Source organism: Protopterus annectens, chromosome 7.part0 (assembly GCF_019279795.1).
Source record: "Protopterus annectens isolate FY-2018-M chromosome 7.part0, PAN1.0, whole genome shotgun sequence".
In the NCBI taxonomy this organism is placed as follows: Eukaryota; Metazoa; Chordata; order Ceratodontiformes; family Protopteridae; genus Protopterus; species Protopterus annectens.
In genome coordinates, this window is record NC_056739.1 from 416,968,724 (window position 1) to 416,992,875 (window position 24,152).

The following is a 24,152-nucleotide window of genomic DNA, read 5'->3' on the forward strand; positions in this document are numbered from 1 at the left end:
ACTGGCTTAAGGACAAAACCCACAGGGTTAGAGTTGCTGGCGCTATGTCAGACTCCAAGCCAGTCACAAGTGGTGTCCCACAGGGCTCGGTCCTTGGCCCCCTATTGTTCGGCATCTACTTCTCAGAAGTACAGGCCAACATGGGAGGACTTTGGCTGACAAAGTTTGCAGACGACTGCAAACTGGGCGCCATAGTGGAAAGTGCATCGGACATGGATATCCTTCAGAAGGGACTCACGGAAACAGATAGTTGGTGCCAGAGCCATGGCCTGAAGTTAAACGCCAAAAAATGTATAGTCATACCCTTCGGGAAAAACAAGGTAACCCCAAGCTACCATATAGGTGGCAATCCACTAAGCACAGAAGAGGTTATCAGGGACCTGGGGACCCAGGTTGACAGTGGCCTTTCTTTTGACACTCAGCGTTGCTAAAGTGGTTAGAAAGACCTTCTCGTTGCCCACCTGATCATGAAGGGATTCACATCCAGATCTAGTGAGGTCATTGTTCCCCTGTACTCTAAACTTATCAGACCAATGATCAAGTACAATGCCCCATTCGGGATGTATCTCACCCGACATCTGCAGCAATTGGAGAGACCCCAAAAGTTCCTCACCAAAAGGATAAAGGGACTCCAAAATCTGTCATATGCTGCCAGATTGAAGAAACTCCAGCTCTATTCAGTTGCATACCGTCTGCTCAGAGGTGACATGTGCCTGACATACAAGGCCATATCCAACCCGGAATTAATGGACATGCTCCACCTCAAAAAATCCAAATCCACCAAAACCACTAGAGCAAGCGACTTAAACCTTAGCACAGATATAAATAGAACGTGCTGGAGGGATAGATTTATCACTCAGAGACTCCCTATGCTGTGGAATAAAACCCCAGTCCATGTGAGGCAGAGCACCTCGCTGGCTCTGTTCAAGAGAAATCTTGACCTGTGGATGGGAGATCGTAGGTTTACCCCGGGAATCATCTCTGTGTCACTGCTGGACAGAGGCACAACAAACTAATGGGCACAGTATTTTTTCATATAAGGGGTGGTGTAAGCCACAAAAATTTGGGCTAGGCTTATAAATGCCTTAGGGCAGATATTCTAGTATAAACCTATGAACCTATGAACCTATAAAGGTGGTGGTGTTTCCAAATTCATAAAGGATGCTCACACCTCCAGAATGGTAGCCCAACATAACGCATCAGAGATACTTCAGGTGCAGCTAACACTGGGTAAGACAGCGATTCAGGTTGTAGCCTGCTATAGGTCCCCAATCATGCCCCAAGACTCATACTTCATGTTCCTAAGCACCCTGGAGAATATTAGGGTCCAACCTAACACTCCCATACTGGGCGACTTCAACTACCGCTCAGTTTACTGGGAAAACTACTCATGTACCAATACACTTGCCCAACATTTCCTGAAATTCATTAATTCCAATGCCCTGGACCAGCTCGTTCTTACCCCAGTAGAGATAGCAACATCCTTGACCTGGTCATTGCTAACATGGGCAACTGTTGCTCTACACCAATAGTCAACTCCTCCCTAGTTAGATCCAACCACAAACTAATCACCTTGGAAATCCACATCCCTCCCATCCCCTCCACCCCCTCCACAAAGGTAACCACCATGAAAAACTTCTCCAAAGCTAACTTTGGGCTCCTAAAAACAGAGGTGGCTAACTTCACGGCACCCATGCAAATGGAGAATAGTTGCATGGCCACCGAATTATACACTAATGCACTGTACGAACATGTACACAAATGCATGGATCTCACCATACCCAATAGAACCAAGACACTCTCCTCCAAAAATATGAAGCCAATCTGGTGGTCCCCTGCCTTAAACAAACTCTACAACAGAAGGAAGAAACTGATGCGGAATAAGGTGAAGTCCCAAGAATGGAAAAACTCTCTTATCAGCCTCAACGAAAAGTTGAGATCCCTCATCAAATCCTCTAAAGCTAGGTATGAAAACAGAATTGCAGCAGATAGTAAAGACAACCACAAGGCCTTCTGTAGTTATGTAAAGAATCTCCACAGCAATACCCATATCTGTTCTGAGCTACTGCACAATGGTACCTCCTATACCGAGCCAACAGATATTGCCGATATACTGGCAGACAGATTCAGTGCCAACTTTACCCCTCCCCCCAAGGACCAATCACAATACCAGTAGATTGCCAGGCACCCAGTATTGCTGCTACACAGGTTAAAACATCACTGTCCAAGGCCACGAATACAGCTTCTATGGGACCTGACAATATCCCTGGCTGTGTTCTACATGAACTACAGAGTGAACTGGCACCTCACCTGTGTGCCCTGTTCAGTCACAGCCTCACCTCAGGCTTTGTCCCTACCGAATGGCACACTGCTACAGTCATCCCTCTCCAGAAAGGAGGAGTGACTACAGACCCTGGGAACTATCGCCCATTAGCCTGACAAGTCTGATATGCAAAGCTATGGAGCACATCATCATGGACCTAATAAACAAGGATATAGGTAATCCCCAAACTCTAGATCCCACACAATTTGGTTTCGTGAAGGGTAGATCATGCCTGTTCAACTTGGTTTGACTTCTCTGACTTAGTCACCAGAGCTGTGGTTGAAGGCAAAGTGGTTCATACAGCCTACCTTGATCTGGCTAAGGCCTTTGATACCATTCCCCACTCAGGAATCATAGAAAAACTCAATAAGCTAGGCATCAACCCCTGTATCACTAGGTGGGTTGCAAACTGGCTCACAGTTAGAACCCACCGTGTGAAAGTAGCTGACTCTAAGTCAGACTGCCAACTAGTCAAAAGTGGAGTCCCACAGGGTTTGGTCCTGGGTCCTCTCCTGTTTGGTATCTACTTCTCTGAAGTCCATGTCAACATGAAGGGACTCAGGCTGACAAAGTTCACAGACAATTGCAAGTTGGGAACTATTAGTAACTCTCCAAATGATGTCGACACCCTACAGAATGGCCCTACTGAGACCAATGACTGGTGTCAGAACCATGGCCTTAAGCTCAATGACAAAAAATGTGTCGTCATCCTCTTTGGGAAAACCTGGTTCCCATGAATTACCACATCGATAGTAGTCCACTGAGCACAGAAGGCATTATAAGAGGTCTGGGAACACAGGTTGACAGCAAGCTCTCTTTTGATCACCACGTTGCCACTCTGGTCAGAAAGCCCTTCTATGTGGCACATCTCATTACTAAGGGTTTTGCATCTAGGAAGAAAGAGGTCATTGTCTCCCTCTACTCTTCTCTCATTAGGCCAGTCATCGAGTACAATGCCCCATTTGGCATGTACCTCACTAGATACCTGCAACAACTGCAGAGGGCACAAAAGTACCTCACAAAGAGGATCCTAGCCTTAAACACTTGTCCTATATGGACAGACTCAAAAAACTCCAACTATTCTCTGTCTCATATCGCGTACTTAGAGACAATCTCTGCTTGACTTACAAAGCCATGTCTGACTGAGCTCTGTTTGAAATGTTACATCTAAAGAAATTCCAATCCCTCCACACCACATGCTCCAGAGACCTCAACCACATTACTACAATCAACAGAATGTACTAAAGGGACAGGTTTATAACCCAGGGACTGCCCATGCTATGGAATAGACTTCCCATACATGTCAAGCAGAGCACCTCGCTGACCCTCTTCAAGAGAAATCTTGATGAGTGGATGGGAAATAGAAAATTCACTCAGGGATAGCTCCAGTGGCTCTACTCGACAGAGGCACTGGGAACTAAGGTCAGGTGGCACGATGTCAGGGTAATCCTATGGCTAGGCTTGTAACGGCCAAGGGCCATTAGCCTAGTACACACTTATGAATCTATGAACTTAGAATGAAACACACAAAAAAATGAGTATATCTTCAAAAAATGAAGTTTAACCCTCCAGATATAAACAATTACCCAAAATCAGCAGCTGCACCCCCAGGCCTTACCAAACCTAAAATTAAGGTTGCTCATGCTAAATGGCATGTTGGAGCCAGTGCTACCACTTACACTGATTGGTGTCTGTTTTTTATCATTCTCCTCCTCCCAGATGTAAAAAATGGCTTGTGAGATCAAGTATGTTTTCACCTCTTGTGGGATGGTGACTAGTTGTTCCATGGCATTTGAGTTTATGAACTCCAGGAACCTTGGGGCCCTAGAGTGTTTGCTTGAGTAGTGATCCCAGTCTATATTAGAGTGTCAGTCTAGTATAGTGGTGTTTGGAGATACATTTATCCCTCCTTATCCCTCAGTGTTTAGCGGAATGTGAGTGAGTTTGAGGAGTGTTTGAGAACATGCCTGCAAAATTGCAGAGCAGTCATCCTTTTAGAAAACAGTAACCTTTAGCACTAAGAAAAAGTACAGTAAATTATACACTGTGCAACTAAATGTGTTAAAGTATTAAGGCTGCTAGGGAAGCTGCTATCTCTTATTCACTTCCAATAATTTCTAACTTTATTTTTCACTGAACTGCTTGCCCTTGTACCTTTGAATCCTGTATTTCCCTCAGCAAAGAATGCTCAGAACAGTCAAGGTTAATTGCTTGCACATGCAGATAGCCTGTGTCAATGGAAACTTAGTCAGCAATGACAGAAAGAAAACTAAAAAGGTAAGTCTGCAGATGCATGAAGGAATATGTGTCCATTTCACTCAGCACAGAACAGAAAGTGCAACTGCTTTCAACTGTAGACATATTGGGTCTATATTATGTCCTCAAAGAGGTATTCCATTGAACGCCTCTTCATCGACCCTTAAAATGCGAACTCTCAGAACAGCGAACAGCCACATCAATGAATTCTTCCCTGGGAAAGAAATGGCTTGGCCATCCTTGTTAGTTTCCCCACTGTAGTGCAATCTTGGAGTTGGAATATTTAGTTAGGGGGTGTGGTCGCGAACCCCCCCACACTTTGTAATGTTTGTAGTGATGTGTTTTTTTTGTTAGAACAAGTGATTTCGCATTTTAAGGGTCTATGAAGAGGCGTTCGATTTAATGCCTCTTCGAGGATATAATATAGACCCGACTTATAGATTCCTACTCTACATTTGCTAATGGAGAAATACAAGCTAATATTACTGGATTTACAAGAAACGTAGAATTACTCATGGCTTTCATTTGTCTTATTTTTCAAGCCTACTTGCTTAAAAACACTTGTTTATAGATTAAGCCAAGGACACTAACCCAGATATTTAACTTTACAAAACTATGAAAAAACAACTCAACCCTATGTATAATATAATCCGTGTACTTTTACATCCCACCCCACCGCAGCAGCCCAAGATCCCAACATACTAAGTTCAGCATTCTTCTGTTCAGCCTTTCTTCTATTACATTGTAAACCCTATTAAAAATACTTGTTTACTTTAATATTTTTATTTCATACAACAATCACTAAAAAGACTCCCCCACCCCCACATTTAACATACCCATGATTACATACTGCACAAAGCTGATTTACTATATGACAAAAGTGGGGTATATAGTTTACAGTCCACCCACAAGTTTTACAAAGTGAGCAAAAGTCCAATCTTTCTCATCCACTTTTTCTTGCAAAGCCACATTTCAGAAATGTGACTTATGATTTATAATCTCATGTTTATTCACTAATTTCAGTGTTGCTAGTCTTCTTCCTGTTAGTCCATCTCCTTGTTCAAGTCTTAAGTACTCCAGATTCTTCTAGTCACCTTCTTTGCTTTTTTTCCATCTCTCAAGCATTTTCCTTTGGAGTATTGGAAAATATTTCACTTACAAATTCTCTCTGTGAGCTTTATTGTCATAAGAATTAGAAGTAGAGTCCCCTTCTGTTTGATGGCTCGCTTTTTTCTTGGATACACTTTTGTATTTCCTCATTAGCCTGTTCTGCACCAAAAATGCCTTTGATCTTCCAGAAAAAAAATGCTCTGAAGACAGATGGATACAGCAGCTTGAATCTCACACCTGTTTCTCAACATTCCCTGATTACTGGGATACGTTTGCTTCTCTTATACATGGTGTACAGTCTCCAGTGTTTAATACTTTTCCTTTATGCCACAGTTTTGTCTGGATCAACTCTTTCTACTGGTATGATTCCAATTGAACTTAACTAATTTGACTGCTTTCTCCTGGCCAGGTTTGAAGCATATTCTATGTGTGCCCTTTCAATTAACAAATCCTACTCTAGAATACCAGTCCAGTTGCTTATTTGTGCTTTCATAATATTAATACAGTCTTTTCCTTCAAGTTTCTATGGTGCAGCAGAAAATCTTAAGTTTTTCTCTTCTAACTGTACCAATTTTTTGAAACAGCTTTTCTTGAGAAATCTCATACCCAGTCAGTCTTTTCTTCATTTTCTTCATTTCAACCTCTGGTTTTTGCAGTTTTATCAGTTCATCTGACTAGCTAGTTAAAGCTTCTTCTATTTTTTCCAGCCATTTGTTATTTGAGTTGCTATGCTCCTTCAGTGTTTCATTTATTTTAATGACCTCAGGAAGATTTGATTTACTTTTTCCTTGAAATTACTGGAAACCATCTCTTTTACCAATGCTGAAGCTTGAACTGTTTTTTTTATGAACAGCTGCATGATTCTTTCCAGCCAGTGTTTTCTCTTCACCTTTTTAAGTTGGTTTTCTTTCAGCTTATTTAAATTTCTTCTTTGCTAGAATCCAGACAGTGTGCTTACTAGCCAGTAACTGAATTTTACTCAAGCTGGCAGAATTACTAGATCTTACTTCTCAGTTTCTTTTTTCATACTGTAAGAGCTGAAATTATGCTGTTACTCAGTGGCAGCCATCTTGGAAGTCATTGATGGAGTATTTGTGAGGCAGATGCCTGCGATATCCCCATTGAGTCTCTAGTAAGTCAATGAAAGGTCCCTCTAACTAATACGTCTAAAGCCACACATACTTTAGTACCTACTGGGATAGATATTACATGACTCCCATGGGGCTGTAGATGAGGCCAACATATGCCCATAAAGGCCTACACTGTGTCCCTGTCCATGCTGTACCACTGCACTTTGTCAGTGTCTTAGAGGGCAAGAGAAGGTAAGCGTGGCTGGATGATTATGCAACTCCAGGCAACACTGGGCAAAGTGGTTGCAGTGAAAGCCTCTTGTAGATACACATTTATAATGGCTGTGGCAGACCCAAGTATATTTGCACAATGACATTTCTCAGCACAGCCATATGGCAGAGTTCAAATCAAACGCAAGCACAGTATCACTGTGCTGCACTTAAACTTTTCTGAATCACTATGCCATGTTTTTGTCTATTAAACATGCTTCATTATGCAATCATTATCATATAGCACGACTTGAGATTATTTGGCCTGGCCTTTTCATCTAGTTGTACTTTCTGAATCACACTCTTCCAGCATGTAGCTGCTCATCACACAAATTCACTGACCATGATAAGGCAAAGTTCTCTGAATCTGGCACTATGTACGTGTGTGTGTGTGTGTGTGTGTGTGTGTGTGTGTGTGTGTGTGTGTGTGTGTGTGTGTGTGTGTGTGTGTGTGTGTGTGTGTGTGTGCGTGTGTGCATGCATGCATGTGTATATGTGTGTGCATGTGCAGGTGTGTACATGTGTGTGCGCATGTGTGCATGTGTTTACCCATTCTAAGAGTCAGTAAATAAATACTGAAGAATAAAAAAGACATAGGTCTAGGATTTATAACAACAGGGGACCTTTTTTCTATTTTTATAGGTGCATTTTGAAGTCTAACAGGGAAAAAAATCATTAAACAGTTGCCTGACATGAAAGAAAATAAAAAAGTGACTTCTAAGTTGCTTTGTTTCTCATGTCTCCATGATGTATGGGGGCTTTATCCCAGTATTTCCTTTTTAATATAAGTATGCTGAAGGAATGAGGGACAGTATGAACACAAATTCAATCAACCAGGATCAGTTTATAACACTACAGTCAATAGTGCATTTTTTTCAAAAATAACAGTACCCACTACCCTCAATACCACCACAACCCCAAATGGTGCTGAATCCCCACTAATACATGCATTGTACCTGTATTACTGTATTTCAGGTGAAAGAAAAAACACTCTTTGTTTCTGGTAATCCTGGAGTTAAAGGGTTGTTTTGTTTTGGTCTCAACCAAACAGTCATCCCCTCAGTTTTGCAGCACTACTATTGTGACTCCATTCTTGTGGACATGAATTTGCTGTAATGTTTAATACCCACTCTGAGATTTTAGCACCTCAGGCTGATTATCAGCTATTTTGGCCAAATATAAGCCAATCAGTTCAAGTTCAGTCCTACAAACAGATCCCATTTTTATTACTAAGATTGTATTAGCTCTAAGATATGATGATAATTGGTCCTTAACCATTTAGCATTATATTTTAAGCTTTTGTTGTGTTTCAGAAATCTTGTAGGTATTAAAAGTGTCTTCCTGCAGTTTCCTATCTACTTTACAGTTCTTTAGAAGTTCATTCCCAGCCGGCAGCACTGAAAGATGCTACTTTCTTTTCATCAAATATAATGTCATCAGAAAGAATAACTATGAACAATTAAGCACATTCCCACCATGAATGAGTGATATCCAGTGGTAAAAATACATCTACACTGCAGTTAGCATTGTTACCTCACAGTGCTTGGTTCACCAATGTGGCTCTCAGCCGGGGTGTCTTCTGAACAGCGTCTGTACATTCTTCTTGTGTCTGCATGAGTTTTATTGGGTGCTCCAGTTCCACCCACAGACCAAAGGCATGCAGTAAGTGAAATGGTATTCTTCCAAACTGACTGTAACTTTGCATTGTGTGTGTGTGTGTGTGTGGGTGTGTGTGTGTGTGTGTGTGTGTGTGTGTGTGTGTGTGTGTGTGTGTGTGTGTGTGTGTGTGTGTGTGTGTGTGTGTGTGTGTGTGTGTGTGTGTGTGTGTGTACGAATGCACTTGTGCAATGTCAACCAACAAGTACACTGAAGGGTTAATCAGTATGTGAACTTACCAACCTGAAGCATGTAGAGTGGAAGTTGTAACACTATTGCTTGCTGTCACCAGGACGTTGGTGCTCAGTAAATAAAATAAATGCCACTTGAGGTTGATTATCATCATTATCAGTCCCCTTTTCCCATTTTCTACATGGGGTTGGGGGTGTTGACCAATTGTCACCATCTCTGTCTCTATTCTGTGCCACTCTCCTACCTTCTTCAACATTCATGTCTGCCTGTCACAGGTCTTTTCTCAAACAATCCATCCACCTCTTTGCTGGATGCCATGTTTCCTCTTGTCTTCTTCCTGAATGTCACAACTCTTCTTCACCAGTTATCTTCTGCTTTTCTGCACACATGCACAGACCACCATAATCTGTTTTATTTCTTTTGAACTTCTCTGCAATTGGAGCTACTTTGGCTTCTGCTCTTATGTCCTCATTTCTTCATCTGTCCCACAGTGTGCAGCCTACCACCTACTTTAGGCACTTCATCTCCATTACTTCTAGCTTTCTCAACTGCTCTGTCTTTACTTTCTATGTTTCTATACCATACCACACAGTAGTACTGGTTACACCACTGTATTGTACACCAAACATTTCAGCTTTTTTGGCATTTTTCTGTCGTATACTATACCTGTCACTCTGTGCCAGTCGGCTGCAGCACCTTTGATTCTAGCTTTGACCTCCTCATTCAAACATCTTTTCTCCTCAACCTCCCCTCCCAGATACTTGAACCTGTTAACCTGTTCCACTGTTTTCCCTTCTGTCTCATCTCTCATCTTCTTCTGATTTCCCCCATAAGCTGCCATTACAACTGTCTTATCTGTACTCAGTTTCATCCCATGTGCCTTCAGTTTTGCATTCCATTCTCCTATCTGTTGCTGAAGTTCTTGCTCATAGTCTACCTGTTATACCACATCGTCTGTATACAGCAACTTTGTTGATCGGTCCTCTCCAACCTGTCCATCACCATTATGAACAGCAGTGGGCCCAGAGCTGAACTCTGATGCACACTCACACCCACTAAGAACCAATCAGTAAGACCAAACACTGTTCGTATTTGAGTCATTGGGTCCTTGTACACAGCTTGAACTAATTCTACCAGTGTTTCTGGGACTTCATCTCAAGACTGACTAGATCAGCTTTCTTGGGGCCTTGTCATATGCTTTCTCCAAGTCTAGGAATGGCCAGTTGGACTCTTTCCTCATCTCTAGCTTCTTCTCTACTACCTGTTGCATTGCAAGCATCAGGTCACCTGTGTTGCATCCTGATCTGAATCTGAATTACTTATCTCTCATCTTTCAGCTACTCTGCATATTCCTTTATCAGTTACCCTCTCCAGAACTTTCATGCAATGTGACAGGAGTTTGATCCCTCACATTTGTGAATGTCCCCTTTGTACACTGGCACTAGTATGCTTATTCTCCAGTCATCTGGGATATGCCTTTCTCTCCACACTGCTATGAGTACCCTTAGGAGCCATTTCTCCTCTATCACATCCAACATCTTTATCATATCTGCTATTAGCTCATCTGAGCCTGCTGCTTTCCCTGACTTCATTTTCCTTAACACTATTCTTACTTCTTCTATGGTGGGTTGCTTCTCTTCTCAAATCATAGGCTGTGCCTGGGGCATATAGCTTCTGTGGGGGTTTCTTCATTCAGAAGCTGCTGGACTGCAAGCAGGTTGTTGCTGGCATCCCTTAGGAGGGGTGTCTATTTTCTTTATCTTTCTGTCTTTGGCTTGCAACCTGATATAGCTTATTTGTGCCATCTACTAAGTCACTTTCCAGAAGGTGGTAGAGTGTCTTTGATGCAACTTGTGGTTGAATAATATTATCTAATCCCAAACTCTTGCGTATTTTACCTGGTAGAATTTCTGGTTTGGACAGACTTTGTAAAAGTGAATTTTATTGCATGCACAGTTTCACTGTTAGCATATCTTGCATGCCAACTGCCAAAGTGTTTACCTACCTGTACTGTTCATCATCCGCTGTTGCAATTTCTAAAGTCAACACTCTCTGTCTCCCTGTTGATGGTTTCTTATGAAGTCGGCAGTTTATAAATCTGCTTTGTCCTATTGCTGTAGCATTCTCCATTTCATTTAATATAACAACAAATGCATCAACTGACAAATCATGCAAAGCAATTCTGCAGTTTTAGTAGTCATACATACGTTTCACCTTATTTTCATTTCTTAATTTGCTAAATTTTCATGATCTTATTTATTTTATTTCTGATAATATTTATTGCTTTCTTTCTTTGTTAATATTAGTAGTTCTATGTTGTTAAATAAAAGCATTTTCAGTATCTGAAGAATCCAGTATGTATCCTGTAAAATGGATAGATGGTTAAGTAGTTAAACATTAATGCACTGTTCAGTTTGGAGTAAAAAATATGTAAAAGAATCATATGTCTCTAGTAGGTTTGGCTGGATAACTTGGCAGTGTAAAGTTCTACACTGCTGTAAAAGTAAATGGGAAAAAAAGGGCTGACATTTGAAGCTACAAAAAGTGCTGGCCTTAAACACAACCTTGTAATAAGAGCACTGTAGTCAAAGTCTAGTAAATCCAGTGCAAAGAATTAGTACTATAAAGTGCTAATGAGCTTCATCCTGTAGTAGTACAATGCTTGATTCCTTCAGATGTCTACTCTATGACTTTGATAAGTCATTTAACCAGACAGTGCTCCTGAGTTGTCTGTGACCTGTGGCTTGTGCCTAGTAGGTTTACATGGTTAAAAATGAATAATGTACAAAGGTAATACGTTAGGCACATGCAAAATGTAATGCAACAGTAACAAACTGCTTTTCCATCTGTCTGCATTTGCTTCATGTGTCTTCTTTAAGGATCATGGATATTTCTCTATGTGTACTAGATGACGTACTGTACACTGTCCTAGATAAGTCCACAAAACAAAATATGTACATCCATGTGACATAGAAAAGCATAACTACTTCTAGCTAAATTTTGACCTTTTCTAAACAATAACTTAGGTACAACCGAAGCAGGAATAATCATTTTTCTATATGTTATTTTCAAAACTGCTTTTATAATGTATTTGGATTGCTAAAACATCAAATTTTAAAACACATTATCCATTGCACTACATATTTGTATTTTAGGAATATACTGTAACTTTGTGCCTAAGTCAGTGGCTGAAAAATGATTCTTGGGCAGCCAGTACACTGATACACAAATTAATACATGTAATTGCAAACATCAAATATTAATTTAATCCTGATACTACACCTGTCTGTCCTGTTTGAACTTATTTTATGTGTAGTAGCCAGTAATATTTTATTTATTTTATTTTATTTATTTTACATTTGTTGACCGGGCTAGTCTGGCTGGATACACATTTTTTTCAGCAGGAGGGAGAAGGAGAAAAAACTACTACCAACTACCACATAAAAAAAATAAAAAATCATTGAATAGCATAAAATTTAAAGTCATAAAAGTACACAGAGCGACAGAAAATAACACAAGATAATAACAAACAGAACAAACTATATTTCATGCAGTATATTACATGTTTACTATTTTGCTTAACATATACTAATGAGGATGAGACAGGAGAAAAGGAAGAGGAGTGAGGGGAAGAAGAGAAGAAAAGAGGAGGGGAAAAAGAGTTAAAATGATTTAAGATTGCAATAGTTATATTGATTTTTTGATTTTTGATTGATTTGTTGAGCGTTGAATTGTAAGGGATCGAGTCAGAGGTAGAGAGATTCCAAGTAAGAGATTCCAAGTTAGAAGTTAAGCAAAGTGTGAAATACCTTTGTGCTTTTTTGTTTGTTTTTTGAGTTTGTCAGAGTGAGTTCAGAGTGCTGTAAGGAGTTAGAGATGTTGAGAGGGTTGTAGGTGTGGTGAGTTATGTTGTAGTTGTTGTGAAAGGTACAGTATGTTTGAATATTTATTGGGTTAGGTTATTGAGGCTTCCCTGAATCCATATTGAGTCAGTTTCATTAGGCGTCATTATAGTGAAATGTTGTTTCCTTGAGTTTACTTCCTATAATTTCATAGTTAGTTGGTTGCCATATGGTCCACAAGATCACTGAGGAGTCTAGCCCAATTTCAAATGGCCAGTGAGCACCATCTAGTTAAGTAACTTGCTCAGAGTCATACAGTAGATAAGTGGAGATGAAGAGTATTGGATCCTGATCTATAAGAAGGAGTTTGTTAGCAGCCCATAGGCTTAATCTTCTGTAATAACTGCTAGAGTCACCATAACATAGCACATGTTGGAGTTTTGATGGGAGGCTGTGTTGCCTGGTTTCCAAGTATGGAGTTTCACTCTATACCCTCCCTTTTACTCAACTAGTCAAGATCCATGGTAACACAGCTTCTAGAAAATGGATCAGCTTTACAAAATTGTCAAATCTTGACTGACTGAATGGGAATAATTTGAAAAAATAGACTGATCCCTTCAGTCCTCTGTTAGTTGTCTGTTCTGTAACTTTATAACTATATTTCAGTATGATCACAGAATTAGCATTTTTTTTGTCATTTGTATCCCCCTTTAAAGTGCTTAGACTTGCGTTTTACTTTCTTCTGAAAGGCTAAGCTCAAGTTACAAGTTAATTATTTGTAGAGATACCTCTTAGTGCAGTACTGTACCCATTTTATGGGTCATCTTTTTTTTTTTTTGCAAAGAAATCTACATGAATAGCTAGGGCAGGGTGAAAGGGATGTTTGCACTGGGTGCATGCTGTTTAGGAGGATTCATCAGCACTGTAGCAGTGGTATTCTTTTAAAAGCAGAAATAGAAATAATTTGAGCATTTAACTAAAAGGCTGTAACAAGGTACTTTTGTAGGTCTTTGTTACAGTTTATCAAAAAGTCTGTGTATAATTGAAGCAGGCAGCTATAACATACACAGAATAGTTATAAAGTGCAGTAGAGAGTCAATTATCCAAACACTGATTATCTGAAATGTCAATTATCCGAACGCAGCTTTCCAAAGTTTTTGGGTATGAAAAATCATAAATTCTGAATATGTAAGCATTATACATATTCGCCTGTGCATGTTTTTTGAGCTTGTAGCCTGTTCTTGTGTGAAAAATATTCTTTATTGTCCACTGGAATCACTGAGTGGTTGAAAAGTGTATTCCCTCCCTGCAGATAAAACAAGATTTTAGAAGTTTTTTTATCCGGTTCAATATTCATTTGATTATCCGAACTACCCTAGATCCCAATTAGTTTGGATAATCGACTCTTTGCTAAGCTGACTGCATAAAGGCTGATTTGAAGGTACTTCTGCAAATATGCATGAGCATGTTTTTTTTTCCCTTTTTTTTTGCTCCTGAAACCCCAAGTCTTGATAGAGTGACACCAAAAGGTAGCACGGGTGCCAGACAACCTTGCTACTGCTGTGAAGAAGCCATTTATTAATATATAAAGCCTCACTTTTACTTACCATCTCTCCCCACTTTTTATTTTCTCATAATTCCCCCTTACGCTACCTCCTTTTCTCAAAAGTGTAAGATTAAGTTACACTATTATAATGTTGAATAAACTGAATACCACTGTCAAAGATCTTTATATTAATAGTTATCCTAGAATTCTATGTATTAGAGCACTTCTCTAAGTTGTTTCTATTCTTTTTGTAACACTTTTATTTGATGGCATAACGGTTGAATTGTTAATGTACTTACCTCACAGACAAGAGGTGCATTGTTTGATTCGCACTAAGGGGAAATTGGCTTGGCTTAAAATAGTCTAAAAGGATACTTAGCCTAGTATTTAACTATGAATTATCACTTGTGACACAGGCAGATTTACATTTATGCAAAAGTAATCAAACTATATTAACAAGTTCACATTTACAAACATTATACATCACGTATTTTATTATATGTGCTATAATCTAGGCAACATTACATAAATTGTTCAATTCCTGCCTTCGCTTAAACACCATTCCTCTACCAAAACATTTTTCTGCATGTATTGTTCTCACAATTTCTATTTTCCTATGTAATTTACTCCTACCCTTTTCAAAAGATCCCATCTCCTGTTCTTTTATATCTGTTACACTATTCACAACTTCAGTTATAGTTGGTTTACATTTTGAGTTCCGTTTTCTAGTAACTGCTTTTTTGGCAGCCACCAGAATGAAACTTAATAAGGTATTACTGTTTTGTTTATATTCTTAATGAAGTGCTGCATTAGAACTTTATACATTAGGTCATTACTGCATGTTATCTCTATTTTTATTGTAGTGCTTTTCTTAGAGCTCTATGTATTAGGTCATTACTGTATATATTCCTTCTCGTTGTTTGGAGCTTTTCTGTCCAGGCACTCCACTTAAATGGGGCTTTTCTTGCCTAGTCAAACCATCCCAATCAACAAAAATAAGTAAGTAAGCAAATATTCTTACTACAACCAAGCTTTACCCTATAATCCTCTCCAAGTTGCACCTTATATTATGGTTAAAAAGCCCACTCTCATACATCATATAACCTGGGAAGGAGCTACTCCTACTATAAAAGAGTAACCACTTAACATTCATCCTTAATGGCTGCCATGCATCCACCCTCTGTTCAGATCTGGCCTCTTTAAACTTAATAACCTTTATGATTCTATGCACCCGACCTTACTGCATAAATACGTTATCAGATATCACTGAATCTCAGATAATCCTATAACAGTGCTTCACACAAAACATAAGTGCTATTAACAACAATGAAAGGTAACCATCTGAAACATCAGTACCCGCTACGGCAAGTCCCAAAATACGGAGACTGAATGGCCCAAAAAACTGACTTGCATATACCAACTCTGAGATGGACATTTCCTGGAATATTCCCTTTTCTCCAAGTTATGGCAATCTCAGAGATGGTATATATATATATATATATATATATATATATATATATATATATATATATATATATATATATATAAGTTTGGGGTAGTGTGGGGGCTTGTCCCCCATATTGAGGGTGATGGGGGCTTACCCCTGTAAAAAAAGAAGTTTAAAGGAGAAGAGCAATGTTTGAGATTCACTTCTCACCTGGATTTTTAATATTTTTTTTGTTTCTTGGCACTCAGCATTACAGGTGCTGACATTTCAATAGAGAACCATCCCTGAAATGTATCCTTGCAGGGCCGGTGTTAGCATGGGGCCCCAGCAAATGTCAAGTGGTTGGGGACCTTTCAGTATTGTGTATAGTAATCTACATCACATCCCATCCATCCCAACACTTCATTTTTTGTACTAATTCTTTTTGTTTAGTAGGAGTAACCACAGACAGCAAGCTACAAGCTTTACATTACAACAGGCCTATATCACACTATCACTATGTACAGCTGTCTAACAAAGAGGCAGTTAGACTTACTGGCACTTAGCTGCAACAGTGATGCATCCTTCCTTGCAAAAGCTCTTGACAAACATTGCTTCATCTGAGCAATCCTCCTTAATAAATTTTAGTAAAGTATAAAAATAACAATAGCAAATAAGAACAAAAATCCCTTCATTTAATCATAGCTAATCTTATGCTTGGAATGCTGCCTCTAAAAACAAAATAAACAAAAAGTAAAAGAACCTCTCCAGCTTACCCCCCACCTAATGCTCAGCCAAGTCTCAAATATACTAAATCAACCTCCAGCCCTGTAAAATGTTCATACCATTTATGTATCTGATCAGATAAACTCCACCTCTACCCTGACCAATAAACTCTTCTAGAATGTCGTGACACAACTGACCATAACAATGCATCCTGTTGACTGGTGAGGATTTTTCATACATACCCTTATATAGTAATGTGTACGGTATAACTTATGCTAATCATTCACAAAACATGTACTTCTGTCACTACCTGCAGTCTGTTTGTGACACTGTGCAGTATAAATGAGTTTATAATTATTGTTCATTCATAATTCTGTCAAAGTATTAAATGCATGTTGATGATGTTCAAATCCTTTACCTAGGCCTGTGTAATATGTAGCTTATTACCCAGTTAGTATATCTTGTTTTCCTGTTTGTTACTGTTTAATGTTGCCTGTAAGACAGTATTCTGTAATACCTATCGAGTGTATCAGTTGGTCTACACTGTAATCCCTGTAGTTTCTATGTCAGGCTAATGATATGCACCAAGGTACAGACAGGATTAAGGTGTATCTTTGCTATGTGTACTCTGCTTCATTATATGCTAAGGTGAAAAGCTTAAGCATGGGGGAAGTTCTGACAGGTAAGGAAGAAAAACTGTCTGGTGGCTTCAGGGAGGTTCAAGCAAGCCAGTAAATGCCACGTGAGCAGAAACTGAGACTTCAGGCATGCTTTGCCAACCAAGACCGTCACTGGGAAGATTGTTAAGAGAGGGAAGGAACATTCCAAGGAATTTCCTAATCTACTAAATATGCCTTACTATAATGTGTGTGAATGCCTGAAATCTCTGAAAGGATTTAGCAAGAGCTACAAGTCAATGCTCTATACCAAAAGCTAGTTAAATGAGATGGAATTCCATCTGAAGAAACTACATGCTGTTCTTATGAGATCCTGTAGATGGCCACACCACTTTAGTTTCAGTGGCCATAAAAAAGGATTTTACTGCTCTATATTAACAATTAATCTGAGGAAGATGAAGTACATGTAATATGATGCATGGGAAATGGGGACAATACTTTTAGAGTGGTGAACTGGACCAGTGGTTCTCACTCTGGTGATGTGGAGCAGTAGTCCTCACTTTAGTAATCTGGAACAGTGGTTCTCACTTTAGTGATCTGGAGCAGTGGTTCTCACTTTGGTGATGTGGAGCAGTGATTCTCACTTCGGTGATCTGGAGCAGTGATTCTCACATTGGTGATGTGGAGCAGTGGTCCTCACTTTAGTGTCTGGAACAGTAGTCCTCATCTTTTTGAGAGAGAGCCAGAGGCTGTGTTTAAATTTTAAAAATTCACATTTCTCAAGTCTCCCTGAGAAAATGTATGCCAGAGTACTAAAGAACAGATTCCACATTACAGTTGAACCTTGGGTTCATATTTTGCCTAGGCTATATTATCTAGTCATCTCTGTTCCAGTGTACTTAGAATGTTTAATGTCATCTCTATGAATTGCAATCTGTAAAAACTTTAACTATTGACAATGTTATTTTTCATTAAGTTAAACTGCTGCGCAAACCCACAATCCAGTGTAGAGAAATAGAGGAAGAAAGGCACCACAGTTCACCAGAGTCCTTTGATTTTTGGAACAAAAGAGCTAAGGTTTTATTGTTTTTCACAATAAACAAAGTTTTTATTACTAACTTGGATTCTACATTGATTTACACTGCCTTTGAGCCTATTGAAGTGAACTGTGTTGCCGTTCTTCCTCTATTTCCCTACACTAGAGTGTGTGAATGTTCTTTTTTGTCTTGTTATATCTGTCCAGATATTTGCACTATGTACTTATATGTTCACACTATATAAATTGAAGTTGAATTTTTACTTAGTCAATATGTCGTTCTTCAGTATTAGGTTTTGTAATAACTTTATTTAACAGTAACCATGTTATGTCAATATGGAGCTTTTCTTCCTGGGCCTCTGATGAAAATAGGATATTATCCCAATCGGGCTTTCCTGGTAAACAAATGTCAAATAATAAAAATAAAATAAAATGAATATAAATTCCATCCAGCCTGTACAAATGTGAGGGATTAAGGGAGTTTGCTTATCCAGTCTAAAGCTGTTTTATAGATTTGAAGAAAGGTTATAGCGCCATGCCCTGGCATGTTCTGTGAGAGGTCCTGCAGTAGTTCAGGGATGTGCTGTGAGAGGTTCTGCAGGAGTTCAGGCATGTGCTGTGAGAGGTCCTGTAGGAACTCTGGCATGTGTTGCATGAGGTCCTGCAGCAGCTCAGGCATGTGCTGTGAAACATCCTGCAAGAGCTCAGGCATGTGCTGTGAGAGACACATACATCTACAATGACACAAGATGTCTACAACAACTGGAAAGGCCGCAGAAATACCTCACAAAGAGGATTACCGGCCTCAAACAGATGCCCTACGCAGACCATCTCAAAAAACTCCAGCTTTACTCCGTCGCATATCGCCTACTCAGAGGTGATCTCTGCCTAACATACAAAGCTATGTCAAACCCAGAGCTTTTGGACATGCTCCACTTAAATAAATCCCAATCCCCCTGAGCTACACGCTCAAGGGACTTAAACCTTGTTACCACAATAAACAGAATATGCTGGAGGGATAGATTCCTGTCCCAGAGACTTCCCATACTCTGGAACAAACTACCTATCTATATCAAACAAAGCTCCTCATTAGCACTCTTCAAGGAAAGTCTTGATGATTGGATGGGAAATAGGAAATTCACCCCGGGGATCACCTCTGTGGCTCTGCTCGACAGGAGCACAGGAAAATAATTTTCTTGGGTGGCGAAAGCCAGGGTATCTTTTTGGCTAGGCTTCTATAGGCCCTATGGCCAATAGCCTAATACCTACCTATGAACTTATGACCCTATGTGAGGTCCTGCAGGAACTCAGACATGCGCTGTGACAGGTCCTGCAGGACTTCAGGCATGTGCTCTGAGAGGTCCTGCAGAAGTGTGATGCACCAGGGTGGCTATTGCTGCATGCTATCTGGTCCCTTTAGTAATTCAGTGATAGTTACTCTCATATTTCTGCCATTAAACTAACTTTATTCAAGGCAGGTGCCGGGCTCATTCAACAGTGTATTTATAACCACTGCTATTTCTGATCATCATGATAAGAATGTCAAGATACAGTTACGACTGGAATGGAGTATAATTTGGAGGCCTAAAGGTAATATGTTGTTGCATGTAGATGATACTGTCCTTTTGGCCTTATATAATTGTGATCTTTAAAGTGGACGTGAATGATTTGTTGATTAATCTAAAGACACTAGGAACATAATTGGCATCTCTAAATTATGTTCATAGCATTCTCTCATAAAAAGCTAGATTGCTGCGATCAGGTAGTGGTGATGGGGAGAGAGAAATTATCAGGGGTGTTATTCATTGCTGATGACAAGGAGAATGAGACTGAAAAGATACTGGGTTGTGGTGATGATGGAGAAATGTAATTCTTTGACAAAGCTCTTGGTTTACAGATCAGCATATACCCCATCCTCATTGAAAGTCATAAGCAACAGGACGTAATTGAATGAGATCATGGATATAGCAGGTGGAAGTTGGGTTTCTCCACAGGGTCATTGGGTTAACCTATGATAAGTTGGGGATCTCAGTGATTTGAGAGAGCCTCAGAGCAAAGTTGATGCTTCTTCATATCAAGAAGTGCCAACTGTAATAGTCTGGATGTCTTACAAAGCTTTGGATAAGTAGCTTATAATTAGCACAAAGGCTTAAGTCTCCTTACTGTTATTTGGTACTTCATCATTCAGTACTGCAAGGTGTGAGTACCTCAAGTCTTGATCTGTGTACCATGTGTTTCTTAACATGTAGCATAACTAGATTGTTGCTCGTGGGCTGTGACTGAAATGGGTCTCTGTGGATCAGTCTTCTACCCCAGTTAAAAACATAGTAATTATTATTAGCTCTTATTAGAACTATCCTACTTGAACATCAAAACATATATGGGCTCTAAAAGATTCAGAACAAAAAAAGACAAAGACTTATTTACATATACCAAATCTGAGATTGCACTACACTGAGGAAAGGACAAATTCCCAATCCCTGGTGTACTAAGTTTGAAAGGTGAATTTTTGAACTATTTTGCCATTATTTCAAATGCTTGAACTTTTGATAGCTTGAACATTTATCAGGAATCCATATATGAATATAGACAGACAGACAGACAGACAGATAGAATTAAATGTAGACATAAGTAGATGTAGAAATGGATCACTATTAGGAGAGCAAAATTTGATAGTACAAGTCCTGACACTTTGAAAATCTAAATGCGATTCTGAAAAAAAAAAAAAATAGCAAAACTTATTGTAAATTTTGAAAGCATTTCTTTGAGGGGGAGCTTTATCTCATGTACATCCACACCCCTGCTACGTATACTATCCCTGAGGTCATCGAACCTTGAATAGGGAGAATAGCCCAGGATACTGTCATCTTGGTAACATGAGATGACGCTCTCTCCTCAAAGAAATACTTACAAAATTTAACAATGAGTTTTGTTATTATTTTTTTCAGACTTGCATTTAGATTTTCAAAGTTTCAGTCCTTGTACAATCAAATTGTGCTCTTCTAATAGCCCAAGGAAAGCCCATGTGATCATATGAAGAACATGCAAGTTTACACAGACAAAAATTGAATATTTGGGATGAAGAGACAGAAATTATATCTAGGCATACTATGTGAGTTTGATAAGTGTTGGGCAGAAATGAGAGACATATCTGATCCTAGTGTGGATCACTACTAACATGCAGTTGATTTCATATTTATAAAAAAGACTGAGATTGCAGAGACTTCCCCTTATGTTAAGGTACACTGATCTCAGAATATATAAAGCAGTGATGTGGGGGGTGGTCAGGTAAGTGACAGCCCCTGCAAAAACACATTTTTAAGGGCTACAGAAGTTTTTGCTGACCAGTGTTGTGTTGAGCAATCACAGGCTTGTGCCTGTAGTTTTTTCTTGTCAGTCACTACTGGATCACCTTTCTGTCATGGAGTTGGTTTGGCATTGAAAAGAAAATAAAGTTTAAATTATTTCAGCAAGTTAATTTAAAAGAGCAAATACCCTGTCCTTGGTTTGATTTCATGAGAAAATTATTTTTTATTCACAGAAAAAAGCTTTGTTGTTTTGTTTCTGTTGTTGTATGGATTATGCTAGGAGGGTTATAGTGTACTACTAATACAAACAGCTTTTCAGTGTTAGGAGGAAGACGTCATGTCTGACGAGTGAGCATGTGAAGCACACTTGGTTCTTGGAAGTTTTTTTTTAATATTTATTTGTTAACTGGGTAATTGAAATGGTCTTTCTCAGACCCCTTTCATATTGTGATCTAGTCTGCAATGTCAGGAGTAAATACAACATATATGAGGTTAATTTTAGAGTAACCAATCAAACAATATGTCTTGAGGAGGAAATTAGACCACCTGGAGAAACCCCCCATACACTGATATGGGGAGAACATGCAGAACTCTACACAAATAGAAACTTGAAGTTAGGCTTGATCCCCAAACCAGAACCAAGAGCTGTGAAGCAGAAATGATTTTAAATTAAAAAAAAATTATCTAAGCTGAAGTAATTGCTGGAGAATTTTTGGAAGGAAACTATTTTAATTAAAAAGGGCTGTTCAGATATTTCTTAGCTATTTGCCAGACTGAAAAAAAAGCCTGTTTTCAGGATGACTAAAAACCATGATGCCCATGGTAGTAAAACAGCATGGATTATAGCAATAACCCACGCCTGGGTTTGGGTAATGCTGGATTTACCCACGGTTGGTGTGGTTTGGTCATGAGGGCGAAGCCCGAGTGGCCAAACAAAGCCAACCGTGGGTAAATCCAGCATTACCCACACCCAGAAGTGGGTTATTGCTATTATACAATGACATTATTTAAGAAAAAAAAAATTACTTTTCTTAAATAATGGCATTGTATAATGCCTCCTTGCTGCCCTTCCACAGCTGTCTGGTATTCTGCAGCAGTTCTGATGTACTGCGCATACGCATGCCTACGCAGTACATCAGAGCTGTGGGCAAAAGCAACGGAGAAAGCAAGATCTCCATTGCTTTTTAAAAACTGTTTCGCTATGTTAAATGAGTTTAACATAGCGAGACAGCTTTAAAAAAAAGCAATGAAGAATATCCGTTGCTTTTTTAAAGCTGTCTCGCTATGTTAAACTTGTTTAACATAGCGAGACAGTGTGAAGCAACGGAGATCTTGCGTTCTCCGTTGCTGTAAAAAAAAGCATTATAGTAATGGAAAAAGTCCGGGCAACCGGACCTTTTCCTTTTTCCATTACTATAACTCTGATTTACAACGTGCACGCTGACCAATCAGCGTGCACGTTTTTTAATATTTAATGGGGGGGTCGTTGTATAATATACAATAACCTGTGGCAGTAACACACTGCCCTGTTATTTAGTGAGCTCTCAAAGTTCTGTACTAAGTTCCTTCAATATGGGCATACAGTCTGTAAATCTATTAAAATAAAAACAAATCTCACATGAGAAAGTTCACCATTGGGGTAGGTGTACAGTAAATATTTTATTCTATTGCATAATGATTCAGAAACATCAAGCGTATCATTTGTTGGAAGCATTCCTTCAGACTTTTATTGAAAACTAAACACCTCAGTTGATGAAACAGGTACTTACTTAGTCATCTATATTTGCAGTTTTTCTTAGTTCTTAGAAGTGACAAAGGTGTTTGCAAAATTTGTATTGCACAGTTGACCACAAGAAATAAATGTACAGATTGTAAAATATGTTGTTAGCATAAATACTCCATAGTTTATACATCTCACTTTTTTTTTTTTTTTACAGAATCTGTTCTGGACCAGAGGCTTCACACTGGACATCTACAGTATTTTCTGGCCTCAGCTTAAGTCTGCTGTTAAATATATTTACTTAGTTATTAGCATCTGTGACATCTGGTCTGCAAGAGACCAGCAATGTTTTGTGTTGTTTGAAACAAATGTGTCTTTGCAAGTTTATTATAAAAAAAAAATACTTCCATCCAAGTCTCTTAACTGTGCATACTTTTTTGAACCATTTTATTTATATAGATTCTATGTATATATATATTTTATATGTATATATTTGCTTGCTGATATGCTGATATATTTATTTTATTATTTATATGTTTATGCACACCAGTGTTCCCCTGTAATGTGACGAATGAATCTTCTGAATTATTAGTCATTGTGAGGTGAAAGACCCTAACAGAATTCTGGATTCATTAAAGCTTCTTCTGTCTAAGTCATTAAAATAAGATTTTAAACAACTGGAAACTGATTACCTTGTTGTTGGTGAAAAATCAGTACACTCAGCTTGTAAATGGAGATTATATGTTTATTTTTACTCATGTTAACCACACTGGTAAGTGCCTGGCTACCAGTTTACTTCAATTCTTCATTTAAAGAATTAAATGAAAAGTTTTATTTAAAAATGCCAGTGTCTTATCAGGTAAATCTTTGCCTCCTTTGGTTTGTAAATAAGATTTACCATGATGCACAATGAAGGGTGGACTTTTAATCAACAAGGGAGTGGTGTTATGGTAGCAAGTATTTTTGTTTAATATTTATCAGGAAGTTTGCCTAGTCATGATTTCTCACAGTCCATTTGAAGGTGCCTCTTCATGTCTGTGTCACTACCTCTGCA

General features: G+C 38.9%; 1 protein-coding gene across 1 annotated transcript in view; it reads left to right on the plus strand.

The window, feature by feature from the left end:
- The window catches only part of LOC122805819 (C-type natriuretic peptide-like), a 72,812-nt gene extending 49,030 nt beyond the window's left edge, over positions 1–23,782 (plus strand). Inside the window, exon 3 of the mRNA XM_044076080.1 lies at positions 23,316–23,782. The gene's annotated coding sequence lies outside the window, so the exon portion shown is untranslated. The remainder of the gene's footprint in view (positions 1–23,315) is intronic.
- Positions 23,783–24,152: the final 370 nt, after the last annotated feature.